We start from the raw sequence: 11,490 nt of genomic DNA on the forward strand, positions 1-11,490 counted from the left end.
GATTGGTCAGTTGTCAATTTTGACTGACACTCCAAAAAAGGTCCATTGACAACAACATTCAGGATTTCTAATTTTAATTCCCAATGCGATTAAACTTGAGGACTACAACTTTAAAACATACGTAAGTAAATAATACATGGTTGACAGACTAGGATTTCATAGGCCTATTAGGCCTACATTTATATGGCTCCTTAAGTGCCAAATCACAGCCGCTATTGAATATTATCATGTCCTATTTTAAAGAATACGCTTGGCTGGTCACGTTCACGGATATTGTATGGAACAAAATGCAAATCTTATTGTCCTAAATCATTGCTTTGATTTAAATTAGATAATTAAGAAAACATTTTAATTAACAGTATCATCCTTTAGATTAAATAATGTAAATAAAAGCTGATGAAACAGAGAGTGTAGTCTTATGGATCATTGGATGCAATCAACTGTTAGTCCCTGATTTCCGTATTAAATTAAATTTGTTTGCATTTGAATTACCTGCGCGTGGTTTGATGATGTTGCTCGTGAACTTAAATTTACCTCAGTAAGTGGTCAAACATTCTTTACATGAATGTTTATAACATTGTAAATATCTGAAAACTCATTGAAATGATATAGCATGACGTAATCATATTGACGATAAATGATGCCAATAATAATAATGGATGACGATAATAATGATGTTGATGGTGATGATGATGATGATGAGATTAAGAATGATTAGAATGATTATGATGATGATGATGTTGATGATGATGAAAATGGTGGTGATGATAATGATGATCATAATGATGTCGCTGATTATGATGCTGTTGCTGCTGATGATGTTGTTTCAAATGATGGCGTAGATGATAGTGATAAATAATATGATGATGGTGATGATAATGATAATAATAGTAACAATAATAATAATAATAATAATAATAATAATAATAATAATAATAATAATAATAATACATAGCATAAATCATTCACGTGTAACACACTTAAGATCATCTATGTTACCACATGCGTCCAATGCCAAATAATTGCATAAAATAATAATCAAGGATAACCTATAAATAATTAAATAATGTTGTAGCGTGTTCCCTCAAAAACTAACGCGTGTATGCTGCCCTCTCTGGTAAAAACTTTGGAAATTACATTACCCTTTTCCAAAAAAAAAAAAAAAAAAACGGGACAGACGCGTGTTCGATTGAGATTAAGCAATATCAAATTTAATCACGAATACTACAGTATATACAAAATAGAAAGTCCTATTTGTGATGTAATTAAAAAGTTAATCTAAATCATTATGATTGACATGAATCGGCATACAGTTAGAGCAGCTCAGCCCAGTCAGCTAAACTGGTGGTAACCCTACTACTAGTGCACTGTGTGTGCGTTAAACCGATCTCTTGGTCGCGGTTCAATTCCCATCGCTGCTCTCTTTGTGTTCCAGTCGAAATACAAGTTTCAATAGAGAAACGACTTTTGGATGAAACGTTAAGCCGTTGGTCCTGTCTACAATATGGCCCATGTGCACGCTAAAGGACGCTTGTCTCCCGGTGTACTGCCCAATCACTGGAAATTTTCTTCGGACTTCGGTCTGGGTTATCTTTGGTGTTTACTCCGAATAAATCCATTCTTATTTAATCCTACATTGTAACTTCTTTTAATGCTCGCTTTGATGCTGTAAAAATGTCACAAACAAGGGTTTACTGTAATACTCTATAATAATACAATGCATATAATACGAACTATAAGATTATCGCCTTTGTGAATAACTAATTCCGTATGGTAATGACATGTAGATGAATCTCATTAATTATCATGTCTTAGCAAGGATCTGGGGATTGTATTTAATTTGAAAATTGTTATAGTCAACAAATCTGTGATGAATTACTGATATATCACTTTTGCCAATTCTTAAGTTGATCATATGAGGCGTTTGATTGGCTACTGCCTGCGTAATAGTAAAAAGAATCCAATGTGAATTTTATATTCAACATTTATAGTTGGTGTCAATAGTCGTGATAATTCCCACGGGTTGTTCGTTTGAAAGTAATTAGTCTACACATACAGTCGTCTCAGAAGGATTACGGCAGCGCTTCTCGATGTTAATTAACGCAAGGGTCAGAGTATACACAAGAGAGCGACTGATTTTCTTTAAATACAGCAACATCTCTGGTGGTTCACAATCAAACCACTAGGAAACGATTCCGTTCAAGTCGCCAGACAACCAAGCCGACAACCAAGGAAATAAGTGACATTTCTTAGTCTACCACCATCTACCAACACTTGAGTAAGTGATACGACTTGTCTTTTCAAATATATATTTTCCTACATTGTATAGGCATAGGCCTAGGCCTATAACGGAAATATCGTGTAACCGTAGACACGCTGTGTACATTGGCCAACTACTTTACCTTGGTAATTAACAATTAATAGCTATGTAGATAAAACATTATGAAATGTTTAAAATCATACTAAAAAGATTTAAAAGTAGACACCAATGTAAAATGTAAATAATTTTCTTAACTATTAAGTTATATGTTTGTTTTTGTTTTGTTTTGTTTTTTTATTATTAAGTGAACATCCAACAGTCATTCTCCAAAAATACTTTAATAATCCGTCCAATCAATATCGGCAGAGTTTGCAATTAAGGTGTTGATTAAGGACGTACTTTTGAGAATTATGCATTATATCTTTTTAATAGAGCAGGAAAATGGCTCCGTAATCGAATTTGGTCGCATCCCTAAACTAATTTACCAATTCCCATGTTAATATAGAAAGAGTTTAAGAATGTAAAATCACAAATAGTAAAATTAAACTGTATCAGTAGGCCGTCAGCAATAATGGTACTTGGGGAGCAGATTGAATAGTGTGGTATACAAAATAAACATAGGTTTGTTTAAAATAATGATGATCAATTCTATCTCCGAATAAGCCTAATTTAAACAGATAATAATTTTACACAAAAGGGTTTGAATAAAAAAATCCTTTCACTAACGCGTGATCTAATAAGGGTTTCTTTCGAATAAGCACTGCACCACACGTGAATTTTTTGGTGCCTCGCTGGAATACGCACCGCCGCAGCGATTTCTATTGTAAATAAGACTTCGCGGAGTTTAAATCCAGCGTTATACAAGCGTTTATAACAATAAACTATTAAACAGCTTAAATAAGGTTCCACTTAGACATTCCAATAATTGGAATACAGTAACCACCGCTCTGAATCCTCCAAAAATTGTATAGTCATGCGCCACTGTACTTCCTTTAGGAAGGTCGTTTATGGTACGTACTTAAAATTCATGTTTTTGTTTCCACAGAAAAAATGAAGAATTTTTTTGTATCATGCATAGCTTTCGTGCTATTTGTTGCTGCATTCACGCCATCCAACGCACAGACCACTGATGAAATGACAATTGATGAGATATTCGCAAGGATAGACAGCGATCTTACAACCCTCTATAACTGTATTTTCAATGGATGCAATGAAGGTAAAAAATATATTTCTTCCTATGTTATACTATTTTGGAAATATAGGGCCTACCAACTATTGTTGTTATTTTTGCTGTTGATGTCCGGCACTTGCCTCACTATTTACTTCCTATCTAAAAACACATTTTATCCAATCATTATGTTAGCGATTAAGAATGTAATCAATAAATAATTTCATATACTTATTCTAACTAACGAAATTGTATTATTTTTTATTATGATACTTTTTTGTATACTTATAGAGGTCTACCATAGCAAGATTAGGTGTGTTTGATTTTATGAACTGATTTTTTTTTATATAAAAATGTAAAATAATAATCTGGCTACTGCAAAGCTCATGACCAGAAAACAACCTCTCCGTTGTACAGTTCAACCTCCGATGCTCCAAGCGAACAATATTACGTTACTGGAACGTTATAATAACGTTACAGTTTGGTGATAATAACGTTATTTTGTAGAACCATATGTAAGTACTTATAACCCATTTTCACAACGTCGCAACGTTTGGACGTTCTTACAACGTTGTGTAAACGTTATGCTGCGACATACCTAACCACAACGTTCAAGAACGTTATAAAAACGTTTTGTGTTTGCTAGGTGACCCGTCTAATTCGAGACCACTTTTTTTCAAATTTTTCAATCAGTCAAACAGAAGCGTAACCTCTAATGTTGATAGAATTTTGAGACCACTGCAATTTTAGGTCCTAAAGTTGATCTCGATTTAGAGGGTGCACTGTAGTAATGCAATTTTTGTGTAAGGGCACCAGGTGCTGAGCACAGGTTCTTCCAAAATTTACCAAAATTTGACACCGGGAATATTGATTAGAAACAACCTTTAAATTACTACGTGTATATGTTTTGGAGCTGTAAACAGATTGATATACGCGGATAAAACAGACTGTGGCACTTAGCACACAGTAATAACTTTCTATTTATGTAGAGCATTTGGTAAAAATAGCAAAGTACATTTTCCAAGATCGACTAACTGGCATGTGGCATACTGGAAATTGCGTTTCTAGAGCATTAACATTATTCCGTTAAAATGTCACTTGTTTATATTTACATCATACCGTGCCAATTGCTCTTAAAAATACATTTTTTCCCAGATGATCTTTGAGAATACTCAATTAACCGTATGTTCAATCTGGTCTGCATTGATAAGATTCGATGAAAAATCTGTATAAAATTAGCTATCAGTATTTTTGACATCTACAGTATGAATTTGATTTATGATAAAAGAAACGCAGTGTTATGTATTTAATATATTGATTTATGATATACATAGACTGTGATAATTCACATAATAATTAATGTATATTAAAGAAATTAATGTTGAGCATGAAGAACAGAATAAGTCAACTAGTTATTTGCATTTAGTTACCACTTGATGTCCAAAATTAATTGTTGTTTCGGAGATGATATTATAGTTGTTTTTATCAACAACTACGAAATCAATTAAGCTGTTTGTAAGAAGCATTATCCTATCTATGAACATTTATTCAAAATTTCCATGAGTTGCATAGGCATCAAAAGAAGCGATTGCTTTGTCAGTTTGAATACCAAACATACAAATCACATATGGAATACATGGAATTTTAATTTTCGGTCGCTATCAATATTGTGGGCACTTTCTGGAAGGGGAAATGCTCTAATGATTTTTACGCAACGGTAATAATACCGTGTGCAATCAGACACCAAAGACATCCCCGGAAAGTGAAAACAGTCATGGACGACTCTCAAGACTATCATCAAATCAAATCATTTGATTTCATGCTGAGATGATTTAACAAGCTTTTTTTTCCAAAATCAAATTTGCTGTAATAGGCTAAGTGTAAACTGACCTTAAATGAGATTTTGAATTGAGATTATGGATTGATTTAGACCAAGTGGGAAATTTGCAATATTGATTTGCGGTTACAGTGTATCCTCGGTTGTGTCTTTAGGACGAATGTAGGTCTGTGCAACTAAGGTTTTCTGCTTTGGAGTGTATACGAGTATACATATTATATAAGCAAATAGATAAATAATAATAACAGTACATCCCATTTGCCTTCTTAAATTTATATATATATATATATATATATATATATATATATATATATATATATATGATAGTAATTAAAGAACTGTTGTAGTAAAATGTCTATAAATCAGCGAAAACTAATTTGTCCTGACCTGTAAGGAGTTGTTTAATTTAAGATTTTGAGGTTCGTATATAGGTGATTAAAGACGAAATTGAAATGGTGTGTAGATAGCATACGGTAATGCTATAATCAGTATTATATGTGTCAAGAAACACAATTAAATGTTGTCTGCTTTGCTTGCTATACTCTATTTCAGGATTTTTAATTCTTTTTTTAGAGTTATCCAATGTTTCTATAAAATTGAATTTACCGTAGAAAAGTGTAGTACATGATGAATCAGCTAGCTGTTACTTGGAGCCAGTCAATCTGCAAATCTTTGATGCAAATCCTAACATTAATTAAAGCAAGTAGCCGAATGAAGGATCGTACTATCACTCATAGCTTGGGCTATTTTTGTTTACGTTCCAACTTGCTTCGAAAAACATAGTTAGAAGCCATAGTTAAGATGTTAATTTCTGCTATTAAAGCTATGTGTGTATACAGTATAACAAACACGTTTTTTTAAAATTAAACAGATGATACAAAATGTCACAAGCTTATTGAATTTATTAACTTAAATACTTTTGTTTAGCATCTCAAAATATATTTCTTACATAAGCCTATTATATAAAATACACAACTAAGGTATATTATTATATTATTTAACGTTATGTAATATTTTGCTTACTATAACGTATGTAGTAAGTCACGTATCTTCCAGTTTTCTGTACTGTATTAGTGATCAAAAGTGAAAGAAAACGTCGATAGATGTCAGGGTTTTTCACACCTGATTAGTATCACAAAAAACGAAAACACAAACCAAATTTATTCTTCTTGGTGGCTCTTTTTTTAAAAAATATAGTTAGTTAGAATCTTATAATAAGTTTCATTAATCATTTTTTTTATGTAGGTTTGTCAAATATGCATGTTAATTGTATTGTTATAATATGTATAATCAGAGAGGAGTAACTATTGGCATATCCTAACAAAAGACCAAAAACTACCAAAAAATAATTTAAAAAAATATTATTTAAGACCAAATTAAACAAATTAAACAATGTAAATGTGATTGTACATAATAATCGTTTAAACAGACATATTGTACCTTTTAAATTAATGAGTCTAAATTTGTTTGTTTCACTGTTATTCATCTCTGTTAACCATTTCTTACTAAAAGGTATAGATCTAGTTGTACTAAAACGTTCCATTAGTCAATATTGGGGAGTCATTTATTCATTGTTTGATAATATAGTCCTATATTTAATTGAAAAAGACGAACAAGTTTGAGCATTGAAGTATATTTACAGCATAACATTTGTTTACTTCTACAGAAACAGATTCACTAGCAAAGCGAGGACGTGTTGGTCTTGCTCATTGTTTGATAATATAGTCCTATATTTAATTGAAAAAGACGAACAAGTTTGAGCATTGAAGTATATTTACAGCATAACATTTGTTTACTTCTACAGAAACAGATTCACTAGCAAAGCGAGGACGTGTTGGTCTTGCTCAACTAGACAACATCGGCCGAAACAGGATGAGCTACAAGGGTCTTAAGTCAAAGATTTTGGGAGGCGCTGGAAAACACTGAACACACTACTTCAAGAAAAAAGTACAACAAAATCAGTGTAAGTGCGGCTTGCTACATTTTTACTACCTTCACTTATTCACATAATCGTTAGCGAATATACACGCATCACTATATAATATAATGTATAACAAAAATTAAGAGACAAAAATTTAGAAACGCAAACATGCAATTACAGTAAATTTATTTAAGAGATGACAACAATTTTAATGTGTGTGTGTGTATGTGTGTCTCTTGTCAATGTCGAAATCACTTGATCTGTATAAACATGTAATTCAATATTCTTTCTTACGTAATCCAAGCAAAGCATGCTATCAATATTCACGTACATGACCGATAGAAAAATTAAATAAAGTTTAAGTAACTTTATTCCAGAAGCCTGGGGCACAATCTGGGTATATGATGAGTGCATCGTTGAAAGAAATATGCCACAAGATAGATCCATATCCATTTCCTACCGGTACTACTTTATTAATAAAACGTGCTGTCGTAACGCATTACATTTTTGATTGAACATGGAAAGGCATTATAACATATTATGACTGTAGAAGACTCCTACCAGACATTTTAAAACTAAAGATAGATGCTCACAAACATAATTTAGACTTTTATTTACGACCACATGGATTATTGAGACTTAGAACCATTATATTTGACACTTAAAATGTCACTCTCTGTATAGTTTTTATAGTGTCAAATATAGATACTTATGATTGTTATGTACATCTGTATTTTAACGTATATGTGAAAGCTCCAAATATATTAGAACATTAAATTTTACATTGAACCAAACATTAAGTACACATGAGTGGGTACGTTACCATTGTTGCGGATGATAAGTACAAAATATAATTAGTAGATAAAATGTTTCTTGAGGTAATATTGCTTCCGTAAAACGCTAGAGTTTACAAAATAATACCATGTTAACATAAATTAGGTTTGATATCTTGAACGGAGCATCACATACATATTGTTAATTACACGAGATTATTTAGATAATGATATTAAAATTAAGACCATTTTTTAAGGATCCATATGAAACATGTGAGTAGCGAAGTATAGTAAATATATGCATTATTATATCTTCGCAGGTTTTTATAAACATCTTATCAAAGAAGTTCGGCTGTAGCGACAGACCATCCATTGGAAACTTCAACAATTTTTCTTCACTCGCTCTCTCTATGTTTCTCTGTTATATTTCAATAGTTTATCAACATTCAGATATTTATTTAAAGTGAGTCAAAACTTATAAAATCAAGATAAACCTTCTTGAAAATGTAAACGCTATGGTATATTTTTAAAGAGGAGATTGTGAGCCTGCTAAAATGATTACAATGTTGATGTCTCCCAATAATTGTGATGCCGTGGCTTGCGTTTAAAAAAGAAACAACTTCTAAGAATCTCCCGTTATGGACCAAAGAATCTCGTATCAATATAGGCCTATATGTTACGCTAGCAGATTTTGTCACTCCTAAGTAGTGTAAGTTTGTGCATCGTTGACTACCCTCCAGAATTGTTAATAGCTTTCTAATAACGATCTTAATTGACAGATGCTATACAAACCTAATCTACCCTCGCTTGCTTGATGTAGATTTAGAGGCCTGAACCCGGATTAATATACGGTAAATGAACAATTGCAAACGGTTGACTCGTATTGCATTAACAACCAGTATTCAAATTACGTAGATGTAAATAATAGAGAAAAAACGTGGTACACGAATATGGATGTTATTTTAGTCAGAGTCAAAAAAAAGTCAAAGGTTTCCTACTATCGTAAAAACAAAAAGTTCCCTTGATTTAGCCCTAGGCTTATTCTAAACTTGCATAGACTAAATAGATCAATTGTTTATACTGTCCAAATGTTTAAAATTTAATGTTAAATTTTTGAAAATTATAAAAGCTATACTTCAATTACTCGGTTGGACGATCACCGATTTGCTATATTCGTGTGCCTTCAAATGCATTCCGTAAAATTAATTCTCAATTAGCCCAAATGAATTATATTGAATGTAAAGATAAATGTAATTTCAATAAACGAAACTTCAAAACTGATGACTCATTTGTTTCTTGTATTTTCGTGATTAGTTTGTCATCCCTCTGAATTTAAATGCCATACAGCAGACAGTGACTTCTTTAATGGAGACCATATCCATTTCATCTATCGACAGCAGATGAAATTACCGAGGTTTGACACAAAATGAAGAGGTCGCCAGAATACATGTAGTTTATAAAGAAACTGACATATTCATTCCAAATTCCTCAGTCAGGAGATTGAGCCGTTGTTTCCGTTATAACATAAGGAATTTGTATTCACAAAGTATTAGGGGGTTGTCTCCCAGCATAATAATTAATACATGTCCTATGCCTACCATTATTGTGCATCCGTGTTAAAATTGAAGTGAGTGTTAAACTTAGAGAGAGAGAGGTAGTGTGGGGAGATTAGTAGACCAGAAACAAGTGATGGTTTAAATATAATGGTCGGAATGGTCATGAAAAAAAACCAATTATAATCATAAAGATATCTCCATGATATAATTCTACAAAATTCTACCTGCATTACAATTGGATATCAAAAACCTTTATATTGACTACAATCTACGGCAACTAAAACGATGTACACCTCAAATATGTACCATTTTGGTAAAATTCATAAAATATAAAAAACATTACGGGACCAAATAAGTTATCGAAAAGGATAGCTAGGACTATACACTCGCATGTTCACATCAAAAGTACAGACTGCAGTACACCCAAAACTTTTATAGATCCGATACACGCCCCTTGTGTTCACCAGTGTTCACCGTGCTGCATTCCACGTTGATTACCCTTCACGGTCACTTTGGACAAGACTTAGTAACAAATGTAATTCCAAACGAAAATGTAAAAACGAATATACTTGATATTGTCCAATCTGCCTTTTCGGTAGTACGGTCATTTATTATGTTGCTTTGGGTTTTCCAACAAAAATAGTTACCATGCTTTTGTTCTGCAAAGACATGACAACACGAGTATACAGTTTACATCTTCAATTGTTTTCACAGATATAGTTCCTCTATTTCTTGAGAGGTTCTGTATAAGCGTGAAACTTGACAACATGATTAACAAAAAAGAAAAAACAAAAACGGTTGGTGGCAACTGCTTTGGCCAATTCCATCTCTGCTTTCCTTGTGTTTTCGATGGAGGGCTAAAATGTAAGTTACATTAGTACAATTCCCGAACGTTCTAGCTGTTGGTCCCGGGTGCAAAATGGTTAAACAGTATGAACGTTAAAAAACTTCGGAATCTTCGGAAAGGAAAACTGCACCAGAAGGACGCCACTGAAAGAATGCCTATGTCTATACCAATATATTATAACGTGGCTAATTTTATGATTATTTGGAGCTAAACTTCAAGTACAAAAAATAATATCTCTATAGCATTAGGATCAGTGCATCGTATATAAAAACCCATTCAATCGTTTGCCGTCTGTGTACTACTGAGAGATCACATTGCCATAATATTGATTTAAAAAATGACATGCGTGTCAATAACAAATATAGGAAATATCTGACACTATTTGTCGAAGCATCTGACAGAATTAATCAATCATGCATTTGTGAATTCTCGTCTAATTTATGGAAACACGTTACACATGTCTCTCAGCCAAAGAACTCTCCCGTATAAAGTGTCTGCAAAATAATACAGCAGCGTATCGACATCACCTCATGTTTTACAAACTTGACATTAGCTACCAGTTCGACGAAGCTTACATTGATTTTTTTTTAAATTTAGTCCCAATTAGGTTGCATGTTTCTGCTTATCTAACGAAAAACGATTTATATACTTGACCTGCCCATTGAAATATCATTAATTACCAGTTTGGGGAAATCGGCTTTTTATTGTTACCTTGGTACAAGTCTGGAGCATCGGAATGACACAAAATCACCGTGGAAATTAATAAAGAGAGCAGAAGACGTTCCACTTCAATTCTGCTTTGAGACGATAGATAATTTGTAGAAGTAGCATGTACGTTATGAAAAACACTCGAGTCATAAGCATTTCGCCACCGTCCTCTCTTGAGAATTTCGACCCCCGGTTGGTCCTCCCTGTGGCCGTAAACTTTGTTCGCTTTGAAGATTTTGGCCTGGGGCGCGGAAGCTGAAATTTCTAAAGATTTACAAGGAGATACCGTTCCTCCCTTACTCTAAATTGTTTATTTTATCAAAATGAAACTGATCACAAACACATAGGCCTATTTATCAAGCTACTGGCCATTCTAGATGCGTAGTCTTTAATTAGGAAGGGTTCACACTTTTGAAATCA

General features: G+C 32.8%; 1 long non-coding RNA gene across 1 annotated transcript; it reads left to right on the plus strand.

The window, feature by feature from the left end:
* Positions 1 to 2,128: 2,128 nt before the first annotated feature.
* LOC117100537 lies at positions 2,129 to 9,240 on the plus strand. The gene is made up of 4 exons (XR_004444132.1): positions 2,129 to 2,278; positions 3,306 to 3,476; positions 7,070 to 7,228; positions 8,280 to 9,240. It is a non-coding gene; the product is annotated as an uncharacterized LOC117100537 (long non-coding RNA).
* Positions 9,241 to 11,490: the final 2,250 nt, after the last annotated feature.

This window comes from Anneissia japonica, unplaced genomic scaffold (assembly GCF_011630105.1).
Source record: "Anneissia japonica isolate Jap-2015-1 unplaced genomic scaffold, ASM1163010v1 scaffold685_len2926416_cov193, whole genome shotgun sequence".
In the NCBI taxonomy this organism is placed as follows: domain Eukaryota; kingdom Metazoa; phylum Echinodermata; class Crinoidea; order Comatulida; family Comatulidae; genus Anneissia; species Anneissia japonica.